The sequence below is a fragment of the Crocodylus siamensis genome, chromosome 1, assembly GCF_052110815.1.
Source record: "Crocodylus siamensis isolate JL-2025a chromosome 1, ASM5211081v1, whole genome shotgun sequence".
In the NCBI taxonomy this organism is placed as follows: Eukaryota; Metazoa; Chordata; order Crocodylia; family Crocodylidae; genus Crocodylus; species Crocodylus siamensis.
The window spans coordinates 132,668,116-132,681,676 of NC_143395.1; the positions used below are offsets into that span (position 1 = coordinate 132,668,116).

Genomic DNA, 13,561 nt, shown 5'->3' on the forward strand with positions numbered 1-13,561 from the left:
CACTCCTGCCTCCCTTGGTACACATTGGGGTGGACTCCCTTTGGGCTCAGAGGATCGTCTCCTTGAGGAACAACCACCCATCTTGGACTCCCATCTCATTAAGGCTCCAAGACCCCAGTGTCTCTCCTACTAATCTTCTTTGCTCATTGAAGTTGGCCATCCTGAAGTTGAGGACTTTTGCCTTACTGCTTACTTTCACCACCCTGCACTGGATAGTAAATTGCAGCAGGCGATGATCACTGTCACCCAGGTGGTCGAGTACCCGCAGACCCCTCACCAGGTCGTCACCTGTGGCAAGGACCAAGTCCAGCAAGGCATTTCCCCTGGTCGGACTATGCACCTCCTGTATCACAGCTAGGAACCTACTTTTGTGGTTGGACCTGGCTGACTACTTCTCCCAGCAGGTGTCTGGGTAGTTTAGGTCACCCATGACAACCACATCCCTTGACTTTACAGCCTTTGAGAGCTGACTGTGAACCTGGTGAGGCGGTAAATGCCTGTTGGGTAGCCCCTTCGGAAGGGCGTGGGTCCTTGTACCCTATGGGGGTTCACTGGCACTCCTCTGCACATCGTGCCCCCTCCAGCTAGACCAAGGGTGACTCCCCTCTCTTTCTCCCATATGTTTCCACCTGCCATGACTTTTAATTTTTGTTTGATGGTTATTCAAGATGGAAGGGTGAGAAGAGTGAGGGAGGTGTTGGTGTTATCACCCTGATCCCCACTGAGAGCTGGCTCACTCCCAGATCTTCGTGCTGATGAAGAACACAGAAAAATGACAAATGTTATGAGTGAAAACTAGAAAGAAAATTTATTGGGACCCAACAGATCCTCTTTTTTTTCTCTTTTCTCTTTTGTCAATGGGATTAGGGTAGCCTTCTCTGCTTGGCCCATCTTCCCTTATTGCTGGTTCTCCCCTTCCCTCTGATTGCCAACATGCCCAGCTTAATTGGTGACCAGAGGCAGTTAATCTGTGCAGAACTCCTTGGAAGGGAGCATCCGCCCCTCTTTTCTTCTTCTAAGTTGATCCCTGCCATCTGGGGCACTAGGTTGCCAGTGAAGATCACCACCACTCCCAATGAGTAGGGAGAGAAAAAAAGGGAAGACCGAGTTGGGGAAAAGGAACACCCATGCCTCCCATCCTTTCCACCTTAATTGCCAAAGCATCTGCTTGATTAGCTGGTGGTGGAGTTTAATCAAATGTTCAAACAAAAGAAAAGGACTTTGTATCTGAAGTAGAGAGTGCCCATTCCTTCATTTCCTATCCTTCTGAGGATTCCTCCAAGATTCCAAAAAGCCTTCTGGCCCTGTATTCGCCTCTCCTGCATCTTCAGACTCCAGCAGGGTGTGGACCTCTTCCATGCTGTCTGTCATCTTTGCTTCACTCCCCTCTCTCTGGGCCCCTGATCAACCCCGCATATACTCCTGCTGTTGCAATCCACCAATACGCTTCACCTGGCAAGGTGTTAAAGAGGATCTGGTGTGCACCGGCAGTTTCTGCCATAGCAAGGAAAATTCATTGGTGTTATTCCCAGGCTTGCAATCAAGAGGCCATGCAAGGTGAGTATCTTCTGGTCTTTCACAACACCCACTATCAAGTCCCTTTCCCCACAACCCCCTTGAAATCTTACCCAGAGTGCCTCAGTTTGCCCCAACTCCGACCCCATCCTGATCACTGAGATTGTGTATTGCTCTTTGATGTAGAGCACTACACCCCCCCGCCTTCTTCCCTGCTCTGTCTTGCCTGTACAGCCTGTATCCCTCAATGTCCTCTGCCCAGTCATGGCTAGAATCCCACCAGGTTTCTGTGAGCCCCACTAGGTCTGGGTTTTTTGCTAGCTAGCAGGAGGGCAAGTTCCTCCTGCTTATTCCCCATGCTTTGAGCATTTGTGTAGAGGTATTTGAGGCCTCCTATAAGAGCATGTGCCGCCCCTTTGTTCCTAAGCCTGCCCTGGCCCCTGTCACTTAACTGGGTACTACCTGCGCACATCACCTGGTTTGGCAGCAAAGTGTCCTCATGTTCCTCTGTGTCCCCATCCCCCGGCAAACCTAGTTTCAAGCTCACTATGTGAGATCAGCCAGCCTGGAAGAAAAAACACACTTACCTTTTGGGGAGAGATGAAGCCCGTCCCACCCGAGCATGTCCTCTGTGTGGAAATGTGGGTCACGGTCCAAGAACCCAATGCCCACCTGGTAACACCAGCTCTGAAGCTGTCAGTTGACCTCACTGATTCATGCCTTGTGGCACCGTCCATGTCTGCTCACTGGAAGAATAGAAGAGAAAATCACCTGTGCCCGGCCTCCTTGAGCTTGGGCCCTAGAGCCTTGTAGTCACTCATGACAATGGTCTGGGCTGCCCCTGGCTGCATCATTCGTTCCTATGTGGAATAAACAATTGCAGAGGCTACAGACAGTGAAAAAGCCCAAGGCTGTATTGATTCAGTCTTTGCAATGTTATGAATTACGCTCTCAAAGCCACGTGCAGTTCGCTTTAGGCTGGGGCAATGATCACGCAGAGCAAATATCCGAAGTAAAATACAGAATCTTTATTTGCTTGAGCAAGGGGCCTCTACAGAGAGGGACCCCGCCTACTAGTTATAATACTTTTTTATACTTTCTAAGTGCATAAGTGTTAGTTCGTGATTAGCTCGTGCTTGTAAAAATACCCAATCATCTATTAACTAAATCACTATTCTGTCCAATCAAGCAGCACTGTGAGCATGAACACCAAAGTTTAACTCTCGTGAATTACATGCCCCCTATATTTTGTCTCAAGATGTTTCTTTATCTAACAAAAACAAATCATGCCCAACTTTCAAGTTTCTCCTGTTGATGAGACTCCCCTGTTGACTGGATTCAGCTAAGTTTCATATCTTATCAGTAACCCTCACACAGTACCCGTTTTTCCTCCTCGCTGTCTCGTAAGTGTTGTGTCTGCTTTTATGAAATGGAGGCGAAAGGACAAAGAAATGGCCTCACTTTTAGCATTACAAAGCCTTGCTTTAACCCTACAAAATTCATATACAACAGCAAGTTAGTTTAATCTGCACAGATTAAATTGAAACAGAAGTGAACAGGCATTTACCTTAGATACAGGAAATGCAGCCACGTACCTTTAGTGGCTCAGGCCAGAAGCTGGAGGGTGCTACAGCATGGCTTTCCATCTGTGTGTTCACTTCCTCTTCCTGCTGCCCCAATATCGCTGGGATTTGCAGGCCAGAATCACAACAGCAGGACTCTGCAAGATTGCTTATCACTTTCTCTTCCACTTACCTCTTCCAGTAAGTTTGAGTGGGGGTAGGGGTGTTTAACCCTCCTCCCTGGCCCCAGACCCCAGACTGGGTTTGCTCCCCCTCCCCTCTGTAGACTGGACTGCATTCCCAGCTGGTTTTGCACCCCCCGCCCCTTTGTCAGCCAGCCCTCACCACTCCAGCTAGGGAGCAGAGGGGTGAGGCCAGCCTTGCTCTCTGGAGCAGACAGCACAGCCCAGCCCAGGGCTGGAAAGCATGCTGGGGTACCGTGATTTAACTTGAGCCAGGAAGGGGTCTAGGACAGAAGTTTCATAAACCGGTTCAGCCATTTTGAAACTAGTTTATGAGCTTTTATTCTATTACAGATTTAAATCAGTTTCTGATCACTTAAACTGGTTTATGTCTAATTTCTGTCCCTAGCCATTAAAGTGGGTAAGAAAGGTAATCCTGCTTCATGGAGGACTAAGATTTGTGGAAGCCAGATTCTGTTCTACTTAAGAATGACACCTAAAAAAAAGTCCAACTTTCTCTCACAAAGGGAATTGGGCCCTGAATAGACTGGATGGGCTGCTTTGGTTCTACAGACCCTGGAGATCTGCAGTCCCTGACTTCAAACTGGTCCATCTGGCAGCTGGCTCTGGAGCCACACACATTAGAAGTCCTATGATCTCTAACTGAGGAAGTTCAGGAGCTGAGTTGTGAGGTGGATGAACTGGAGGAAAGTGGGCAGACGTCTGCTGAGCCCCTGTCAGCATTCTAGTAAGTGCTTCATTGAACCCGACTTTCTCCAAAGGAGTATTCTGACTTTGAATAGGCAGGTTTCAATGACATTTTAGACAGATTTGTTTACTAATAAGTTTTAGCATTAGGTTTTAAACCAAAGTCTCTTCACAAGCATGTAATCAGGCCCCGTATCTTACTTGTTCCAAAAATCAGTCTACATTCAAACAATTTACTCCACTTTAACTCATGTTTTATCTTGGTAATGCTGAGAACATATCAGATGTGTGGGATATAAAACTGCTGTCTTAAAATCCTTCAGTCTCTACTTGGAATAACCTCATGCTAATTTCAGCCAGTGGAAACATGGAGATCCAGCTTGGTATCTAAATGGAAGTTTCACAGTCCTTTGACTATACTAGGTACCTATGAGAGCCAAGAGAATGCATGCCATTTTATTCTAGAGTTCTTAAGTTTCATGGTACCAAGCTGTAGCTGAAAAAGTCTGTTACAAAGGGTAATGTGTTTCTTCCAAAATAATAGCAGATCTAACTCTGAATCAGTTTCACTGATGCAGAAGAAGAAAGCTGATCAAAGCCAATGGGGATATACTGTTGTGATGGAGAATACACCTGAGACATCATTTCCTATTCACTTCCTATTTATGCATTTAGCCCTTCCATTCTTCTCAGTCTCAAGCTCCCTTCTCCCAGCCTCAAGAGCCACATAGCCTGACTTCCATAGGGACAATGTGTTATGCCCTTCTAAAGATGGTGACAAATGTAGCTGGTTTCCAGCCTGATGCTGGTATCTCATAGAAATAATATATTGAAGACACTACTATAATTGCCTTGACAAAGCACATAGAGAGAAAGTAACACCTGCAGGGGGAAGGGTTTTCAAATAAGATCCCATCCCTTTGACATCCTTCTCCCATGCCTTCCACAAACTCCCCACAGTCCTCACTGTCTTATGTAAGGCCTGGGACTAGAGAGCTGGAATCCTTTGCACACCATCATAGAGTGAATAGACTGAGAGGCAGTGTATGCAGAACAGCCTGTGAATGGCTGAAAAGGACTTGCAGAGGGCTCCAATGCCGCCAGCTGTGAACGGCACAGTACATCCACCGTCAACTAGAAACTCCTCTGGGTTCCCCCCTCCCCACATAAAGAATCAAGGGACCTGTGGTTTCCAAACCATCTGTAGGTGTTATAGGGGAAGACCATAGAAAGCAATGGGCTTTAGGTGGGGAAATAACCCCTTGCCATCCACTTTTTAGATATAAGCTGTCTTTGGAAAAGGGGTAAAAATGTCCATGTAAATGAGCCAAGAGAGAAAGCACTGACATGGAGCTGCCTTGACACTTTCATATCCCCCATGTCAGGCAGCCCTGATTACAGAGGCTGCAAACCTCAAAGACTGGCTTTCATTATACAAAGAGCATCATTGTTGGCTAAGCTTCTTACATTTCTGGTTCACAGATACAGTGCGTCTGTGCTGGGTAAATTAGCTGAACAGGAGGCTCATCAATATTTACATTGGAGGCCTTTATAAATAACCCATCCGGTTTCCACACACATTTTGCTAAGCTTACAATTCTAACACCCCCAGTAAACCTTAAGAGCTCTAATTTAGAAACCGTTGACAGAAACAGGTTTATACATTGCATGAAAGAAACTACATCCAGCTTTCTGCCAGCAGTGTGCTTTGGAGAAGTTGCCTACAGAATGATTCCAAAGTATCACAGCTGTGCTTTACTGCTCAGTTATGTCCCTTAGACATTTGATCTCTTTTGACCCAAATAGGCTCACTGGACTTCACTGACACTGAAAAGTGAGTAAATGAGCTTTCCTTGCCAAACACCCCTAAACTGACATGTAAGTCAATGTGCAAATAAATGTAGTATGTTACAATTATTTTTGTTGTGTTTTAAGAAGTTGATATGTGGCTCTTCCTTTCTAACGGATGTGCAGGTAAGTAATCTATTGAGGTGACTCCCTCACAGATCATCTGAGGAAAATGAATGCACCTGAGGTCAGATTCTGTTCTTGCCTACTCTGGTTAATCTGGGGGAATTAGTTTTGAAATTAGTGGGATGTCCTGCCAGTTCTACACTGGTGTGCTCAGTGATATGCATTTTGTTTATACTTTCTTTTGTGGTGTTAAGGACATTGCTGTCTTTCTGTCCTTTGGCGGAAGCCCCTGTGCTAATTCTTGATGACTACAGCAGCACCTCCTGCATTGTGTATGGCTGATCAACCTTGCATGCCCTTCCTGTTGATCTCAGCTTTCAGCCTGCTCTGGAATCCAAACACTCACCTTGTATGTTAGTGGAAACTGTGCTTGCTTTTTCTCTTTGTCTGGGTTTCCCAACCCCCAGACTAACACAGTCAACTCAGAGTTAAAGCTTGTTGATGCTTGAAATTAGTCATGGACTAACTTGAATTATTTTGTATGAGTGATTTACATCCACACACAATTATTTTTATAGCTGTTGCAAATCATCTGGCACTGTGACAGTCATTATTAAGTCCATGTGGGAAGCAGGGTTCTTTGACTTGCAGGATGAATTGATCTACAACAAAGTAGAAATAGATGCTCCTTTATCCCAAAATAACTTCTACACTGTTGCAACTCTGCCAGGTCTTCCCACTGGATCCCATGCAACTGTGCTGATTATCCTGGTTGGTCTGATTGCCTGTGCGCTCCCATGTCATCTTGAACAATTATCTCCTCCCTTCTGAAATGCTATCATATAAGCATGCCACATTAAATATCCTGTATATATTCCAGGTACATTTTGAAAAGCTTTAAACAGGAATGCATAATTTGTATACTACCTTATATTTAGTAAAAGTAACTGATAAAAAGCAGTGTCTGTACCAGGGTCTTCACCATTTTCTAGTTTCTTTGTAGATGGTATGCCAAAGTAAAGGTTTTTTAAAGGAGCATAATGAGGCACCTTGTAACTTTGAAGCATATCACGTATTTTTCCCATGAAGTCTATGCAGTCTACCATTTTATCATGGGAACATTTTGTGGCTTGTTGAGGATGTTTGATGTGAAGCTCCTGACAGGAAACATCTTCCAGAAAAGGGAACTTCATAGTGATTCATCAAAAAGAGCTCTTTGAAGAAGTAAGAATGATCATTTTTTGCCATATTCAGGAAGTCTCACAGCTTCTGACAGTCTCTCCACTGACAAGTGCAGGCAAGAGAACAACTTCTAAGAGTGGGCATTACAAACAACAGATAAGTCTGGACATTCTTCTATCAGATATCTATCTGTGACGTAAATCCTCCTGAGGAAAGAGTCCTATAACAGAAGAGGCCATGTACAATTGGTATAGACCAGGGGTTGTCAACTGGGGGTACATGAACCCCTGAGGGTACTTGGAAAGGTGCTAGGCGGGACGTGTGGGTGGGCAGGGACCGAGCTCTGCCACCCACCACCCCACACTGCTGCTTCTTAAGAGAAGGGCTGGGTTGGGGGGCCAGGGCAGCGGCTTCCCTCTGCAGGCTGGACGGAGGGGGGCTTGCATGTAGTGGCCGTCCACCACCACACAACTGTGTGCAAGCTCCTCCCCGCCACTCTGCATCTGGCCACTGCCACCCCCCTCCCTCTGCTCCACGTCTGACTGTGGCACAGCCCTGCCACCACCCCCATTCTACATCTGCCACCAGAGGGGGTACACTCCTTAAAAAAGGTTGAAAACTCCATGGTGTAGACCAAAACAGGAGTGAAACTTGTTCACAATTAATATGATTCTGAATGTGACTTGACCGGCTCTCCACTGACCACTACACCGCAGTCAGCATTATGGCACCTGCGTTGGTGCTTCATATCCCAAGGTTAAACCAAGTAACATTCTGTAGCATAACCATGTCCAAAGAGTAAGTCAACTCTCAACTTGCCCTGGCGTTGCCCTCAGTGGATAGTCTCACTCTTCCTCTTTAACCCAGACTACTGTCTCCAGTTTTACGGAATTTGGCGGGTCTGCCCCATGAGCTCTCAGGGTTTGAGACAACTGAGATTTCTACTCTAAAAGATTCGACATGTAATCTATAATCTGTAAAAGATTCAACATGTAATCTATAATCTGTAAACTCCTGGGGTGGGCAACTTCTCTGTGCTTTACATGGGTACATTTCTTGGGAACCTGGTATGTTGAGGTCTATAGGTGGCACTAGATTACTTTTACTTGACAGCAGACAAATCTCAGAGACACTAGAGTCAGCTTAGTGACTACTGATTCAATGAGATCTTAAATTTGTGGTGCAGTGCCATAGTCTTTAAGGCCACTGAACAGGCTGTGGTATGTAAGCTAGAGAGAGAGGAGGATTTTTTTTTCTAGGTGGGGCGGGGGCGGGGGCTAGAGGGGATTGTAGGGAGGCTCCCCTGTCAGTATGAATTCTTGGGTGGGGTTGAAGGAAAAGTTGTGACATTTTTAGTCATTTCATACTGTGCTGGGTGAGGCAGACAAGGAAATGCATCTGTATGCTGTATAAATATTACAGCACCATGCATGCAGTACACAGCATTTGTCATTTCTGTTCAGAGGACTAATAATAGTAAATCAAACATTAATTTAACATAAACAAATGGAGTACGGGTTCTGACTTGTCTTTTATAGCAGACTGTATGCATAGGTCGTCAGCTGGCACGCTTATTACAATCACAGCATTGGCAGCTGAAAGAAAATCTTTGCTACTTAGAATGCGGAAACACCTGTAGTACTCTACCTGTTCCTGACCAGTTTGGAGAGTTTGTAAGGTTTGAACTCATGGGGGAAGAAGGGGATATTCTGTTGTCTTCTGAGGTTTCTAGTGACCACATGACAGGCAAAAACCCATTTGGAAAAGGTGAAGAGTGAACCTGTTCCAGTTAAAGAGCTCAGACCTAGCCATAGCTTTCTTCCTTTTCTTAGAGGAAATGAGCAAGCCAGTGTCAGATGCTAACACATTCCACTGTGGATTGATTAAAGCCTGTTACATCTGGCAGACCCACCAGGCAGCTTGTTCAAATTACCTAACAGGGTTAGTGGATGCTTCTGCCAGATTCTCTTATTATCTCTGTTATTTACTAGATTTTATATGCCATCCTCCCCAGAAAAAGCTCAGGAAACTGCAGCTTACACAGGAAACTGCAGCTTATGTGGAACCAACCACCCTCTTACTGGGGCTATTCAAATTTGTGAGAGCTGCTCTCAGTTAGTGTAGATTGAATCCGCCACCTCTGAAGCTTCTGGATGGATCCAATGTGTTGAGCTAAGGAAAGAAATTACTCACAAACTTGTATAAGTGATCAGAAACTGGTTAAGATCTGTAACACAACAGAAGTTTAGTACACACAAACTGTTTTCCAAATGGCCAAAACTGGTTTAAGATAAATTGGATGGATGTAGTATCAGACATAACCGATTTAGGTTCAATCAGTTTATTGAACTTCTGTCCCAAATCCCTTCCAGAGTCAAGTTAACTTATAGTCCCCCAGCATCCTAGGATACTTTGCACCTTCCCCACAAACCTCCCTGCACACAATGGGTGGGCTAGCCTCAGCCCAAACTGTCTGCTCCAGCCAAGCAGGGAGGCATGCTCTACTGCCCCCCAGCATTTGGCCTGGGCCACTGCAGGCACGTGACTGCATTTCTGGAATCAAAAGTGCATGTCTGTGCACTTGCTTATAGTAGCATTTCCAACCAATGTGCTGCGACACACTGGTGTGCCATGGAATTTTGGGCTGGAGCCACGCCCCCTGCTGGCTGGAGCTACACCCCCACCTGCTGCTGCTGCTGCTGCAGACAGACAGGCAGACAGACCGGGGGGGGGCTCCAGCCAGTGATTTACATCTGTGCGCTGTGTCCTTCCCACTCTGCACCAGGCTGCTCGCCCCCCCCTTCCCTCCTCCACTCCACTCCACACCCGGATGCTCGCCACCCCCCACCCTCCTTCCGCCTCACTCTGTATTCAGCCAGTGTGCCGTGGGCTGGGAGAGTCCGGTAAGTGTGCCACCAGAACCAAAAAGTTGGGAAACTCTAGCTTATAGGTTCAAGCTATGCAGCATAGACTAACCTGCAAAGATTGGATTGATTCAGCCTTAGGCTTTTTGACTGTCTGTACTTAGCTTTGGTGGTCAATTTCTTTCTCCAGCAGGAGCGCAGAGCAGGATGCATGTTTCTCAGGTTGAAGTAAAAGTTTTTAAAATTCCCCTCAACCTTTTTCAGTTTCTAGGATTCTGGACAGGTATGTTACTCCTCTTCGAGTAGGAGCTAGAGTTCCCCCAGCACTGATCAGCCAGTGTTTTTTTGTAGAAAAAATAAAATAAAAAGACAGTCCATCTCAGTCAACCAGACCCTGTCTCTGTTCACAGAAATTTCCCTTGGAACACTTCCCTCCGAGCGGCAATTGCCATACATTCTCCAACCTGGTTGCTAAGATTGTGTTTACTCCCCTTGATCTCAGTTATACTCCCAACATGGCTGCCAGCCACCATGATACCCGCACTGAGTATGTTTCCCAAGATAGATGCATTATCTGTCTGTCACCCTACCAGGCATGCTCAGGTTGCATTTGAACAATTCCCTCGTACAGTACAAAGAGGGGTGACACTTACAATAAAACCGAAGATAAATGTATCAAAACAGGCAAAACATTGAACTGGAATAGTATGTAATAAACAACAAACTCCCCAAACAGTGTCACAAAACTTAATTCTTCCTGCTACACAACTGCCCAAATAAAAAAGATTTTTTGGTACTTACTGAAAATGTCTAGATCAGCCTCAGACATGCCACAAGGGAGATGGAATTCCAGAACTGAGGCCAACTACTTAAAACGACTTTGCACCCTTTTTTTTTTTAACCAAATGGCCTTGGCGTGCAGATGGTATTTACAGGAGGTTGTTCTCAGCCCACCTGAGGGAGCATCATGTCAGCCAAAGGGAGAAGCGGGAAGGCTGTCCCTTAGGTATGCAGGCACGAGCCATTGAAGGCTTTATCCCCTCCATACTGAATCTAGAGCTCCCAGCTTTCCTGGAAGAAACCACATCAGTATACAAAACTTTTTTTCCCAAAAATTGGAAGCCCATTATATATGGCCAGGGATTGGAGGAGCGGAGGGGGGTGATGTGTCTATAGAATAGATTAATGCAAATCTTAACTTAAAAACAAATGTTTGTTTAAGATTTTGGATTTGACATCCTCAGCATGTACATGGGTTCTTTTCCAGAAAGTGAAAAGTTGTCTCTAACACCTTCAGCCAGCTTTTTATTTCTGGTCTCTTCTCTCTTTCTGTCTAATATTGTCAACTGAGGTAGCTTTTTGTAATCTTCAGCCCCTTTTATAAGATGACCCGCTGATCAGCCCTACTAGGTGATAAAGTTAGTTGATTACTGCTCACTGGAGTTCAGATTTGAACTTGCTTGCCCTAAATGGCCACCAACACTTTGTCCAAGAGGGCTCCCCCAAAAGTGAGGACTTTCCAGATTTAGCAGCTCTCCATAATTAGACCTGTGGCTCTCCCCATTGGAATTCAGGCCCAATATGGAAGTCAGCCAAGTCTACACTGATGTTCCCACAGTTGCTAGTAGTAGTCTTAGAGCGAAAGTTGTACAATTTCCTAATATTCAGGATGGGAGGGACCCCTCCAGTTCATCCTGTCACTTTGATTGGCACAGAATGGAAAGATTATGATTGTAGCTGGCTACAGAAGAATTTCCATCACAGATAAACTTTCTGATGGTATTAGTTGTATTACTGATTCTTATGCCAGTCGCTCTTCCTCCTGCCAGGTCTGAGGATGAGAGGGGCTATGGTACAGCAGTGCTCCCTGACATGATAGCAAAGCCTGTGTGCTGTGTGCTTCAACTATCACGTGTCCCCAAAGAAATAAACTGTGAACCAAAGTGCCTGCAAAGTGAGAGCTCTGGGAAAGGGTATAATTAAGCTACATACTGGAATGCCTTTGAAGCCTGGCACTAGTAGTCATAGGACGTAGCCAGCTGAACTACAGGCTCTTGGTTGTCAGAATGTAGATTCTGTCCCTTAAGAATGAGCCTAAAGACCTAAAGCCAGAGGCAGTAGTTGCACTACGATGCTAAATCCAACACGTTGGGACACAAATAATCTGTGCGGTGACTGTCTAGCAGGGGGAACTTGACCAGGACATCACTTTCAGTACAGATAGTACCAAAAAAGAAGACACCAAGTATGTGTAAAGAACATCATGGCAAGTGGGGAAATATTAACAGGGACTTATTGCTTGTATGCTTTCTTCACTGACGTTTGTTGTTTATCCTTTGAGATTCACTACAATATGCTGTCTTCTTCTTTCCTTTCTGCACTGGGAATGGTGTCACTTATATTTGGCATTCATGTATTTCTGCTTTCTTATTTGTGCAGAACAGCCTTTCCCTAGGACAAGGATCATATTCTCTTAGCAAGATTGCTTATTATTTTGGTTCCAGCCAGCTAATGTTCGACACACTTCATGGGTTTTTCCTCTTTTTTAGAATCTGTTGATCTAAAATTGGTTTGTTATTCACATATAACATAAGCTGACAAGAACTGTAATACAGGAGACTGATTATACAGAATAATTTATAGTTTTTATCTTCTAGGCAAACAGAAGCTGTTTGAAAATGTGTTTTGTTTGCAGGGATGACTGAGTTAATCAGTGTCCAGGCTAGGACTGAGGTTTTAGTGAGCTATGGGATCCAGAGAGCACTGGCAACTGTTCTGGTCATTACTAGACTCCAGATAAAAGAAATAAAATGCTTCTCTCTGTCTAGAAAATATTTTAAAGTGTTAAAAGTGGTGTGATATTCACACAATGTTTTCATTTTATGTTGCTTACATATTTTAACTGAAATTTTGTTTGCTGAAACTTATTCAGAGCCAGGTTTGTGAATCCATATTATATTTATTAAATTGCTTTGGCTGAAAATCATTTTAAGTCTAAATGGTTTGTTTCAGTACTTCAGAATGAAACATTTCAATTTTCAATTTGTAAGGAGTTACCTTGAAAATGTACTTAAATGAGAGTAATTTTTGTTTTCAATTTTTTGTTCAGCCAGAAAATGGAAGAAAAAAAAATACTTACTCAGCTCTGGCTGAAAGCATACATTGCAAAGAATTACTTCCTCAGGGAGTGCTGTCTGATCCGTCTATGGGGCCATTCTTGTCTCTGGAGTTATATAGAACGGTTTATGTATAGGGAATGGGTCTGTAGTGGCACAGAGCATGAAACAAGAAAACAGCACTGCCTGTTCTGCGGGGAATCCTGGAACTTGGTGGGGCGTCTGGACAAATCCAGTCAAACAACATATAGATGGCCAGCTCCAGAGACCCATCCCATGTTCAGGAATCCAGGAATCAAATGTGCACACCTTCTTGGATGGAAGTTTTGATAACCTATTGTTGCATTATTTTCCCCCCTCTCTCTTCAGTCAGTGACTGTATTTCATGCTTGTAATCCAATGAGAAGTGATTAGGGCCTGTTTTTTTTTTTCTTTTTTAAAAACTAGGTCAGGAGTCTCCCATCAGAGTTTTGTAGACTTTCTAGATGAACAGGTTCATCTCTATTTGAATTTTCACC

General features: G+C 44.7%; 1 long non-coding RNA gene across 1 annotated transcript; it reads right to left on the minus strand.

The window, feature by feature from the left end:
- Window positions 1-947: 947 nt before the first annotated feature.
- Window positions 948-13,361, minus strand: LOC149873344 (uncharacterized). Its single transcript, XR_016439856.1, has 3 exons — window positions 13,067-13,361; window positions 2,103-2,261; window positions 948-1,494 (listed from the first exon to the last, which is right to left on the minus strand). It is a non-coding gene; the product is annotated as an uncharacterized LOC149873344 (long non-coding RNA).
- Window positions 13,362-13,561: the final 200 nt, after the last annotated feature.